We start from the raw sequence: 11164 nt of genomic DNA on the forward strand, positions 1-11164 counted from the left end.
TCTACCATAAAGGCCTGATTGGTGGAGTGCTGCAGAGATGGTTGTTCTCCTGGAAGGTTCTCCACAGAGAAATGCTGGAGCTCTTTCAGCGTGACCATCGGGTGCTTGGTTACCTCCCCGGCTAAGGCCATTCTCGATCGCTCATTTTGACCGGGTGGCCCACTCTAGGAAGATTCCTGGTGGTTCCAAACTTCTTCCGTTTACAGATGATGGAGGGCACTGTGCTCATTGGGACCTTCAATGCTGCAGAAAATTTTCTGTACCCTTCCCCAGATCTATGCCTTGATATATTCCTGTCTCGGAGGTCTATGAACAATTACTTGGACTGCATGGCTTGGTTTGTGCTCTGACATGCACTGTTAACTGTGGGACCTTATATAGACAGGTTTATGCCTTTCCTAATTATGTCCAATCAACTGAATTTCCCACAGGTGGACTCCAGTCAAGTTGTGGAAACATCTCAAACATGAACAGTGGGAACAGGATGCACAAGAGCTCAATTTTGAGTGTCATGGTAAAGTCTGTGAATACTTATGTACATGTGTTTTTTTTCATTTTTTATTTTTAATAAATTGCAAAGATTTCAAAACAAACTTCTTTCATGTTGTCAGTATGGGGTATTGTTTGTAGAATTTTGAGGAAAAAAATTAATGTAATCCATTTTTGAATAAGGCTGTAACATAACAAAATATGGCAAACGTTAAGTGCTGTGAATATTTTCTGGATGCACTATATACTGGCTTCAGCTGGGAGGCAATAAAAACTAACATCTTATGCAATAGTGAAATTGTGATTTTATTGGGAGTCTTGGTAGCACAAAAAGTAGTCAGCGCAGATAATGAGAGAAAAGTGTGTGCTTGCATGGAGAAGAAATAGCATAGCTGCCTACATCTCCATGCATCCATAGGAAATCTCAAGTACCTTTCTGTTACATTCTCCTGGCAGTAGTTTATTGTTTAGAAGGAACTTGCCACATCTCACAGCTCCATCAGCAGCTCATGTCTCAAAGAATCAACACTTTTCACCAGGTTGAAACCATGGGAAGCCTCCAACTGATGACAAGGGAGACATAGACAGAGCTAAGAAGCTGTCTTGATTTATTCTATCCCATATGTTCAATGCTTGGTTGGTAAGAGGCAAGGCTTCATCAGTTAAGCCAAGGAGTGTACGTGGGAGCCAGGGGGCATGTGAAAAGTTCCTTCCAGCCATAAGATTTTCCAGTGGAACCAAAAATTTAGTTGTTATGTGGAAATGCCTATTAAGAACTCTGTGGAGGGCAATGGCTTTACAAGACAGTTGCACATCTGGTACACCCAGACCTCCAGACCCCTTTGACCTTTTCAGGATGGATAAAGCTATTTGTGGTCATTTGTTACTCCATGCAAACAGTATAAATAAGCTTTTTATTTCTGAAAGAAGGAGTTAGGTAGTGCAATTTGAATCATATATAACTAGAACAAGAATCTGGATGGTATGTTTATTTTCAGTATAGGTTGGTGCTGCCTATCCATGTGAAAGAAGTCTTGTGTCAGGCATTAGGACCTTTGTGTATGGTGCAGAACAGCGGGTCAGAGTTCTGGGAATATAAATGACCAAAATGGTCAGTGAGTTGATACCTAAATATTTCAGTGATCTGCTGCTCCGTGAAAAGGAGAAGGCTCATTTTAGGTTAGTGACAATGGTTTGACGCACAGTCAAACGCAGAATTTCTGACTTTGTATATGTTTTCTTAAGAGTGGATATTTGCCAAAAATTTCTCAATCTTGCTAATATATTAGGCAGCAAAATCCATGGGTCTCCAACCTAAAACAAGATGCTGTCCACATAAGAAGAGAGTCTATGTTTTATTGTGCCAATGTTAATCCCTTGAATATTAGGATTCAACCTAATTCTCCTAAGCAGGGCCTTCACGTTTGAGGTAAATAAAAGGAGAGCAGCAGGCACCCCTCTTTTATCCCATTCTTAGGTAGGAATTACAGAGAGAGGGTACATTTTACCCTAATTTGAGCCTCAAAGGGTTGCATAGAGAGATGTTTTTATTTTTTCTATTGTAGCAGTACCCCCTTAGGAGTTGCTCCTCTATAGTCCTGCACAGCCAGGCAACATATATTTCCACATAGACTTGCATCCAGAGTCAGAGATCTGTCCTTGAGTTTAGGTTGTGTTATTTTTATTTAAGGGATTTGAACTGGGATAGGGTTAGGGGTGTACAGGATGCCCAAAGGAACTGATGAACTGAGGACAACTTCTTGGAACTATTTACAAGCAACACAGTCTCTGTTTGAGAGCTAGCCAGCATCTCCTAGTGTACCAACCCAGACTCCTCGTCTTTCTCCCAGCAATCTGGAGGCATCCCTGAACAGGTGATCTGGATCCTGTTGCTTTAACCACTTGCCAACCGTGCTATAGCTGAATGATGACTACAGCATGGTTGTCCAGTTCTGGGAGGGCGTCATATGGCGTCCTGCCAGAACACACCCTCCCGCGGGCCGCCGGGTGCGCACCCGGCGATCTCCTTGATCTGGTAAAAGGCTAATCACAGCGGCCTTTTACCACGTGATCAGCTGTGTCCAATGACACAGCAGATCACCGGGTAAATGCAGTTGCCAGTTATCGGCTGCACTTTCCTCATGCTGTCACAGCATGAGGAAAGTACTGCCGATAACCGGCAATTGTCAGAGGACGGTTCAGCACTGATCATTAGTGCCCAGCAAGGCCACCCATCAGTGCCACCCACCTGTGCCCATCAGTGCCGCCCACCTGTGCCCATCAGTGCTTAGTAGTGCCACCCACCTGTGCCCAGCAGTGCCACGCATTAGTGCTGCCCATCAGTGCCACTCAGCAGTGCCACCAGTCAGTGCCCAGCAGTGCCGCCAGTCAGTGGCGCCCTTTAGTGCTGCCCATCAGTGCTGCCTATCAGTGCCACCTATCAGTGCCCATCATTGTTGCATATCAATAAATGCAGCCTCATCAGTGCCAGCTCATCAGTGCCAGCTCATCAGTGCCAGCTCATCAGTGCCGCCGATCAGTGCTGCCTATCAGTGCCCATCAGTGCTGCCTATCCATGCCACCTCATCAGTGTGGCCTATCAGTGCTCATCAGTGCCGCCTATCAGTGCCCATTAGTTCTGCCTATCAGTGCTGCCTCATGAACGCACATCAGTGAAGGAGAAAAATTACCTGTTTGCTAAATTTTATAATAAAAACAAAGAAAAACTTTTTTTTAAAATTTTTGCTCTTTTTTTGTTTATAGCGCAAAAAATAAAACACCCAGCGACAACTAAAAATCATCAAAAGAAAGCTCTATTTGTGTTAAAAAAATTATAAAAATTTCATATGGGTACAGTGTTGCATGACCGCGCAATTGTCATTCAAAATGAGACAGCGCTGAAAGCTGAAAATTGGCCTGGGCAGGAAGGGGGTATAAGTGTCCGGTAGGCAAGTGGTTAAGAAATGGACAGTCCCAGGTAGGTGGCCAATCTGGTTTCCTACCAGAGTGCTCCTTCCCCTATCTTCCCAGGGGGTGCAGGAGCACTAACTCAAATCCTGTACTGCTGATGGTTTGGAGGCTGCTACCAGGCTATTAGCTGGGCCGCTCCTTCCCTGGTCCTCATTGTAAGGGCCAGTGAAGCTCTGAGCTTTCTTCCTTTCCAGCTCTACTGCCTGTAGGTGGGCCTCTCTCTCTATCTACCCCCCCCCCCCCCCCCAGGCTCCTGCCTTCAGCCTCACGTCTTCCTCATTACTGTATTCCACCTGAACTCTCCTGCATCTAAGCAGGCTCGCTTACTTTTAAGGGTTGTCCTAGCCCTTTGCCAGGCTTCCTGTTGGGGAATAGTCAGGATCCCTCAAGAGTATAAGCCACCCACTCCTCAGATCCACCACTGCCTCTAGGCTTTCCTCCAAAGCTCTAGAGCAGAGGGAAATTCCAGTGGGCCTGGCCTGCAGAGCCTCTCAGCCCTGACCAAAATTTGACATCCTGACTATTATACCTAGGCTGCTATTCAGCCCTCCTGTCTAACAATCAGGACTCTAGCCCCCCTAGCAAACAAGGAGGGTGCTACACTATTTTTTTTAAACAATATTTCTTTATTGAGAGAAAAACTAAGTCTTATGCAGCAATTTCGAGAACAGCGAGAGTTAGCAGTTGACAACAATAATATATCAATGTGTTGTCATAAGTAGTAAAAGAAAAAAAAGACAATAACAAAATGGCACAAGGCCCAGTAAAGGCAGGGTGAGCTTAAACACGCAATAAATGTTATGGTATAAACAGAAAAGATGAAAACAGGGAGGGAGACAGCATATCTCAGGAGGACCTGATGGATTAGGGCCTAGAAGCAGATCAAGATGTACAGGCATTCAGGAGTGAATAATTAGGATAGAGATGCGCTCCTAAAATCAACTATCCAGGCTGCCCATGTATCATAAAATTGGGAGGCAGAAAGACTGGTTTTGGAAAAGTAGAATTCCAGTTGGAAGTGAGAATTCAGTAAATAGACAACATCAGCGAGAGTCAGGGGGATGTAATGATTTCCAATGTTTTGCTAAAGCTAGGTAGGCAGCTGTGAGAATATGAGAGGCCCGGATTTGGAATTTTTTGGGTCAGGTAGAGAGCTTCAAACCCATCAGGAGTTCCATTGGAGCCATAGTAAGGGGGATGTAGACAAGGGAGTTAAATAATCTGGTAATCCAAGTCCAACATTGCTTGGTAAAAGGGCAATCCCACCAAGTATAATAAAGAGTGCCTGGGAGGTTGCGGTTTCTCCAGCACGTTGAGGGAAGCAGTGGGATATATCGAGGTCAGACTGATAGGTGTGAATTAGCATTTGTGGAACTGTTTTTGCAGGATTCCCATTGTGTAATACAACGAGAAGTCCGTAATGGTACTCAGGACTCGGGAGAGTGCAGAGTGACGTCAGGAGGAAGGGACATATGGGATAGCTTCAGCTACTCATTGGCTGAGAATACAGCAGGGGCTGGCACAGCCTGTAGCTTACATGCTGCACCTCCTTCTACTGCCTCCTCAGCCAATTAATAAACAAAGTGTGCTGTCTATCACTGCAATCAACTGTTTATTATGTGGGCTTCCTGTCAGTGCAGATGTGGGATGGAGCAGCGGCTCTAAAATGGGGAGAAGCCTGCCTGCACACAAGCTATGGAACTGCAACCAGTGAGTCTCCTGCAACAAAAGGTGAGGGAGAAAAGTACAAGAAAGTGTTTTTCCCCAGTAGAAATGAAGAGAAAATGGGGAGCTGCTAGAAATGCTCCTGTACAGTACCTAGCCTGTGTCCCCCTTCAACAACACTCAGTGTAATTCTCAGGACTGCTGTTAGAAACCAAGGGGCCCCATACAGCCAACCTGACAGGCCCCCCTCTCCCCCAAAAAAGCACAGTTTACTACGCTTCAGTTATGAATGAACACAGTGAGTGATCAGTACAGATCACACATTGTGTTCATTCAGGAAAGGATGGGGCTGGTAAATGTGACCTATTTACCGGAAATTTCCTTCACTCTCTATCCTGAAGGATCCTATGGTGCTTACAGCTGCTGGTGGGAAGGAGAGCCGGCTGCACTGTGGGGGTGGGGGCACTCAGGGCGGCCTGGGCAGCAGTGGAAATGTATGGTGCACTGGAATAGTGATGGGTGCGGTGGGGGACAATTACTGGAACCAATCCCCTGTATGGCTCTCTCTGCAGCAGCTGAAAGCCAGCAGGAGGGAGAGGAGAAGAGGCCAGTTTTCAGCTGCTGGAGAGAGAGCCATACAGGGGATCAGTTCCAGTAACTGCCCCCCCCGCCGTGCCAATCACCCTCCCTGCCCACATCCTATTCACACAGCTTTGTGGCCTGGACTCCGTACAGGAGAACTGGTGGTACCCCCTTATCCACAGCCCTGGTAATGCCCCCTATATTTCTGTTCACCCATATTCCTTCCTTTTAACAGCGTCACATCAACCTGATAACTGTGGACCTGAGAAGCTTGGGTGTCAGCTTGCTGTCACCATGTTAAAAGAACATGAATATGGGTGGAATTACAATGAGTGTTAATAGGTTGGGTTCACACTATCCAAAGCTCTGAAAAGTGATCTTCAGTGGATTGCATTTCAGTGTGCAGCTTAGTGGCTGTTGTAAGTAATTCAGCAAGCCAAATGGCAGCTTGTAATGGTGCTAACACAGTACAAGCAATCTCTTCCAGCTGTATTTTAGACTTGTTTAGGTGGCCAGTGGGCAGTAAAACTGGGGTTCATTCACTTGTCTTTATTGTTCCTCAACCATCCATGTGAAAGTGGCCTTAAAGGGGTACAATGATTTGTCTGTAAGCACTGAACCTTTTTAGACCAGTATGTGACAAAGTGCTTTATGCACTCCTGAACCTGTGCTCTGTACATTACATATTACCTGACCTCTGTACTCTGTGCATTATTCAATCCTGACCTCTACACTTTGTACATTACAAATTCCTGTGCCTCACCCACTCATGAGCCCTGCAATCTGTACATTACATACACCTGACACCTGCACTCTATACACTACATACTTCTGATGCCTGCACTTTGTACGGAGGCTTACCTTTTAAGTCCCTCTCACTGCTAATGCAACAACCACACTCCATCTCATAATTCTCCTCTGGGTGCCCAAGAGGGGTCCTTGCCAGGTAGTCTGTACAAGGCCCTATGATTTCTAATTGCGGCTCTGCTGTGGGGACAGTGTGGGGGGGGGGGAGGTGAACTCTAAATCACTGCATCAGCAACCTGATTTAGTTCCATCCACTAGCAAGTAAAAAGTGTGGGGGCATTTGAGAAAGTTGAAGTTATTGATGGGACCCATGGGAGGGAAAGAGAACCATCAGGGACCGAGGAGCAAGTGGCCTACAGTACAGGAGAAGGTGTATGGGGAGCGAGGACTGGAGCAGCGAGTGCTGTGCACAAAACCAGGTGAGAAATAAGAGTGTGAGCCAGGCAGAGAGCAGCTGAGCAGGGAAAACAGACCACCTGGAAGCAGCAGCAGAGACTGGGGAAATACAGACAGAGGCAAAGCAGCTTTATCTGCACACAGTCCAGACACTCCAATTAGCCAGCAACTAAGCCCAAAATATAAAGAAAAGCCCCTCTGTAAAGAGCCTGACAGACTGACCTCTTTAGAAAGCAGACATTGAAAACCACGTTTACTGTTTGCTTCACAAACAGATGCACCTCCCAATGTTAGCCAATTTGCCATGCCCACAATTTGTCACAGTGTGGCAGGTGTGCTAATTATTGTCCTCTGGGTACCCATGGCTAACATCCCCCCCAAGAAAAAAAATTACCTACGGCCCTGCGTGTCTCCAACCTTTATAGCTGTAATTGAAGGAGCAGACCAAATAACTTGTGTCAACAGTTCTATAACCAAAGCAAATATGAGTGGGGAAAGTGGGCAACCCTGGCGAGTACCATTCGTGAATGTAAAGGGTTCTGATGAAATACCCGATGTCCATATGTATGCGCTTGGGGAAGAATATAAACTGATAACCTGAAATACTAAATTGTGAAGAACAGCATTCATGTAAGTCTAGTGGACTCTGTCAAACAACTTCCCTGCAGAAGAGGAAAAGAGAAGTCATTCAACATAGCTTTGTCCACTGTATAAAGTCAATAAAGTAACGAGTGTCATCTGAAGCTTGCAGGACTAGCATAAAACCAACCCGATCCACTTGGATTAAAAGGGGAATGACCGATGATAGGCGTTGTGTGAGAAGTTCGGCAAAAAGCTTGGTGTCTGTGTTTAGAAGAGATATTGGCCTATAATTGGCGAGGCTGTGACTTGGTTTGCCTGATTTCGGTATGGTCATTACTAGGGCTTGTAAAGATTCTGGGCGTATTGCACTAGTAGAAGAGTATTGGTTAAAGATGTTGCAAAGGTGTGGGATAAGTATTTCATAGTAATGCTTGTAATCCTTGTAATGCTTGTTAGAGAAGCCATTCCAGACTGCCAGGGCAGGATACAACTGGAGTAGGACATCAGGACACTTACTGCTACTTATCTACTGGCTGCATTACCCTTGTGGTACCTTTGGTTTGAAGCAGATTGTGGGGGTTTGCGTTGGTTTGATGCAGGAGAATTATGATGCTTATAGCCATCCTTAGGCGATAGAATGGGTATGAGCTGTTGCTCGTATGTGACCAATAGCTTGGTAGGGAAACCCAATCAGTATTTAATCTGATGTTACTACAGGATTGATGTAATTGGTGCAAAAGCCCTGTGGTGCTCTATAGTGGTGGAAGATAAGTCTGCAAAAAAGGAGATGTTGGAATAAGGTGACGGGAAAGGCCTCTTCATCCTAGCAGATGAGAGGATTTGTTCCTTGATGTGGAAGAAATGTATTTGGGTGAGTACACCTTTGGAAACATAATTTGACAGGTGAGGTGATTTGGAAATTCTATGGGCTCTGTTGATTATAAGATCTCGCTGAGTAAGTTTATAGTAGCTTGGAGAAGTGCTCTTGAAAGAAAGGAGTGAACTTGGCTGGTTTAACTGATTCAGAGATACCGCTGAAGTTATTATTGTTGTGCCTAGATCGATCCTCAAGGTCTTCAAGCTTTCATTTAATGCGGTGTAACTCCTCTGCATGGTGGTCATGATGACATCCAGGAGCTCATTATGTGTTTGGTTACGTGTTCTTCCAGAACATCTGTACTCTCCTCCAAAGAGTCAACGCTGTCGTGGGGCTGTGTGATAAAGCTGTGTGATGCAACTCCCTGTGGAGATCTTTCTGTAGTGTGAGGAGCAAAGAGTTTAATGTGGATTAAGTGACTAGATTGTTTGTCACAGTTAAAGAGGCAAGTGAGTGTGAGTTCTCCATGTCTTCTTATATGCATTGAGAAATGGCCCAGTGCTGTTTCTTGGCTAAGGGAGCTTTGTCAGGAGAGTGTACAGGAGACAGCACTAGTCTCTTACCCCTATCCCAGGAGGATGGCAGGGGAGCTGCTACTGAAGGAGGGAGACTGTCCATGTCCTCTTCTGAAGTGTTGGGTTGCAGTGCTTCTCCTGAGATTTGCAGTGCGGGCTCTGGCTGGGTGCAGCGAGAAGGCAAATCACGGCTGTTGGGGCCGATATCATCTTGGGTGTTCTGCATGGCCGCAGCCAAGAAGTAATGTGTAAAACGGTAGGATATAGGCAGCTTATAATTCTTCCTGGGCATGCCGCTGAGTGTCCCAGTAGCATTCCCCCCTTCTTGAGAAAGTTTGGGGGTGAAACAGACACTGTGGGTTGCAGAAGATTCATGCTTATAAGTGGAGTTCAGGATTCAGGCTTCCATACTGGTCAGCAGCTGGCCATGCCCTCCCTAGAGAGCTGAAATGTATCTAAGCATATGGGTTCCTAGACCTAATTTCCTCAGCATCTCAACATGAAGAAGGTTTATTTCACACTGTCAAATGTCTTCTCAGCTTCAGCAGAAAGCAAGAGACAGGGTGGAAACTGAATCTCTGTGATGGAGTTGTCTCTCGTCTCCCCGCCCACAATGAACCCTGTCTGATCAGAACATATCATATCTGGTAGGAAATATTTAATCCTGTAGGCTAAAATTTATTATAAGATGTATTCATTGGTGTTAAGCAATGGTATGGCGAGCATCCAGGAGGAGGCTCTATGTTGCATAAGCATGCGCCTAGAGAAGTTTTAGGAAAAAAATAAATGGGTCCCATTGAAAACAAAATAGTTTATATTTTTACACAATTGCTGCATTAAGTGTTCCTTCATAGTGTAGTTATACATTTTGCATATAGTATCCCTTGGTTTCTTAGTGCCCTGGGCTAATGGTCTCAGCACTTCATAGGATCTAATTTAAATAATTTCCTGTGAGCTGCTGTGACACAATAATATTCTAATATCAAACTCAAAAAATTTTAATGAAAGAAAATTGCACCTTCCACAGTCTCATTTATAGTATGTGTGTGCAGCTGACCTTATATACCAAATATTATTATTATTTTTATTATACAGGATTTATATAGCGCCAACAGTTTGCTCAGCGCTTTACAAAATAAAGGGAGACAATACAGCAACAATACAGTTCAATACAAGAGGGTTAGGAAGGCCCTGCTCCTTGAAGCTTACAATCTAAGAGGAAGGGGCTGTAGTGCTGTGCTTCTCAAATTCTTCACTAGTCTTACCAGTCAAACCATCCACTGTTTTGTGCAGCTACCATCAGATGTGCTGTCACCTGGAGATAATGATGACCTTACATATAATGGAGGGTCACGGAAAGCTTGTGTCCCACTCAGAGGACTGTTACTGGTAATGTCCGCTGATGGCTCTCACTTCTGCTCCAAATTCTCTTTCCACTCCAAACAATACACTCCATTTAATGTACTCTCCAATTCTCTCCTCCGTTCAGCACCACATAGTTACATAGTCTGGCTGAAAAAGAGAAAAGTCTATCCAGTACAACCATAAAAAAACAAAAAAACAAGTTATAATCCTATACCCACAGTTGATCCAAAGCATGATCCAATTTGCTCCTGCAGGGGAAAAAATCCTTCCTAATCCCTCGAGAGGAAATTGGATATTTCCTGGATCAACTTTACCTATAAATGTTAGTATACAGTTATATTCTGTGTATCTAGGAATGAATCCAGGTCTTTTTTAAAGCAATCCACTGAGCTGGCCAGAATCAACTCCTGAGGGAGTCTATTCCACATTTTCACAGTTCTTACTGTGAAGAAACCTTTCCATATTTGGAGATTAAATCTCTTTTCCTCCAGATATAAATAGTGCTCCCTTGTAATCTGTGATGACCTTAGGGTGAATAATTCTACACCGAGTTCGCTATATGAACCACTGATGTATTTATACAGTTGTGACCAAAATTATTCAACCCCCAATGCTGTAAAGGGGTTTAGGGACTATAGTGTACATTTGGAATTGTATTCAGAATCAAATCCTACAAGGACGTTGTAACTACCCAAATGCAACTAAAATGACATCAATTGTTTATGTAATACAGTAGTAAATGGTTCTTATGTGGTTTCTTCATTGCCACAATTATTCAACCCCTTAAAGACTACCACTCTGAAGAACAGAGGTTCATACAGGTGCTTTCCATCAGGTATTGAAAACACCTGTGGATGTCACCGAGCAGCAATCAAGCATAATAAGCACCAATTAGGCAGCTTTAAAATGACTGTGA

The sequence above is a fragment of the Staurois parvus genome, unplaced genomic scaffold (assembly GCF_062004578.1).
Source record: "Staurois parvus isolate SC_StPar_1 unplaced genomic scaffold, SC_StPar_1.0 ptg000548l, whole genome shotgun sequence".
In the NCBI taxonomy this organism is placed as follows: Eukaryota; Metazoa; Chordata; class Amphibia; order Anura; family Ranidae; genus Staurois; species Staurois parvus.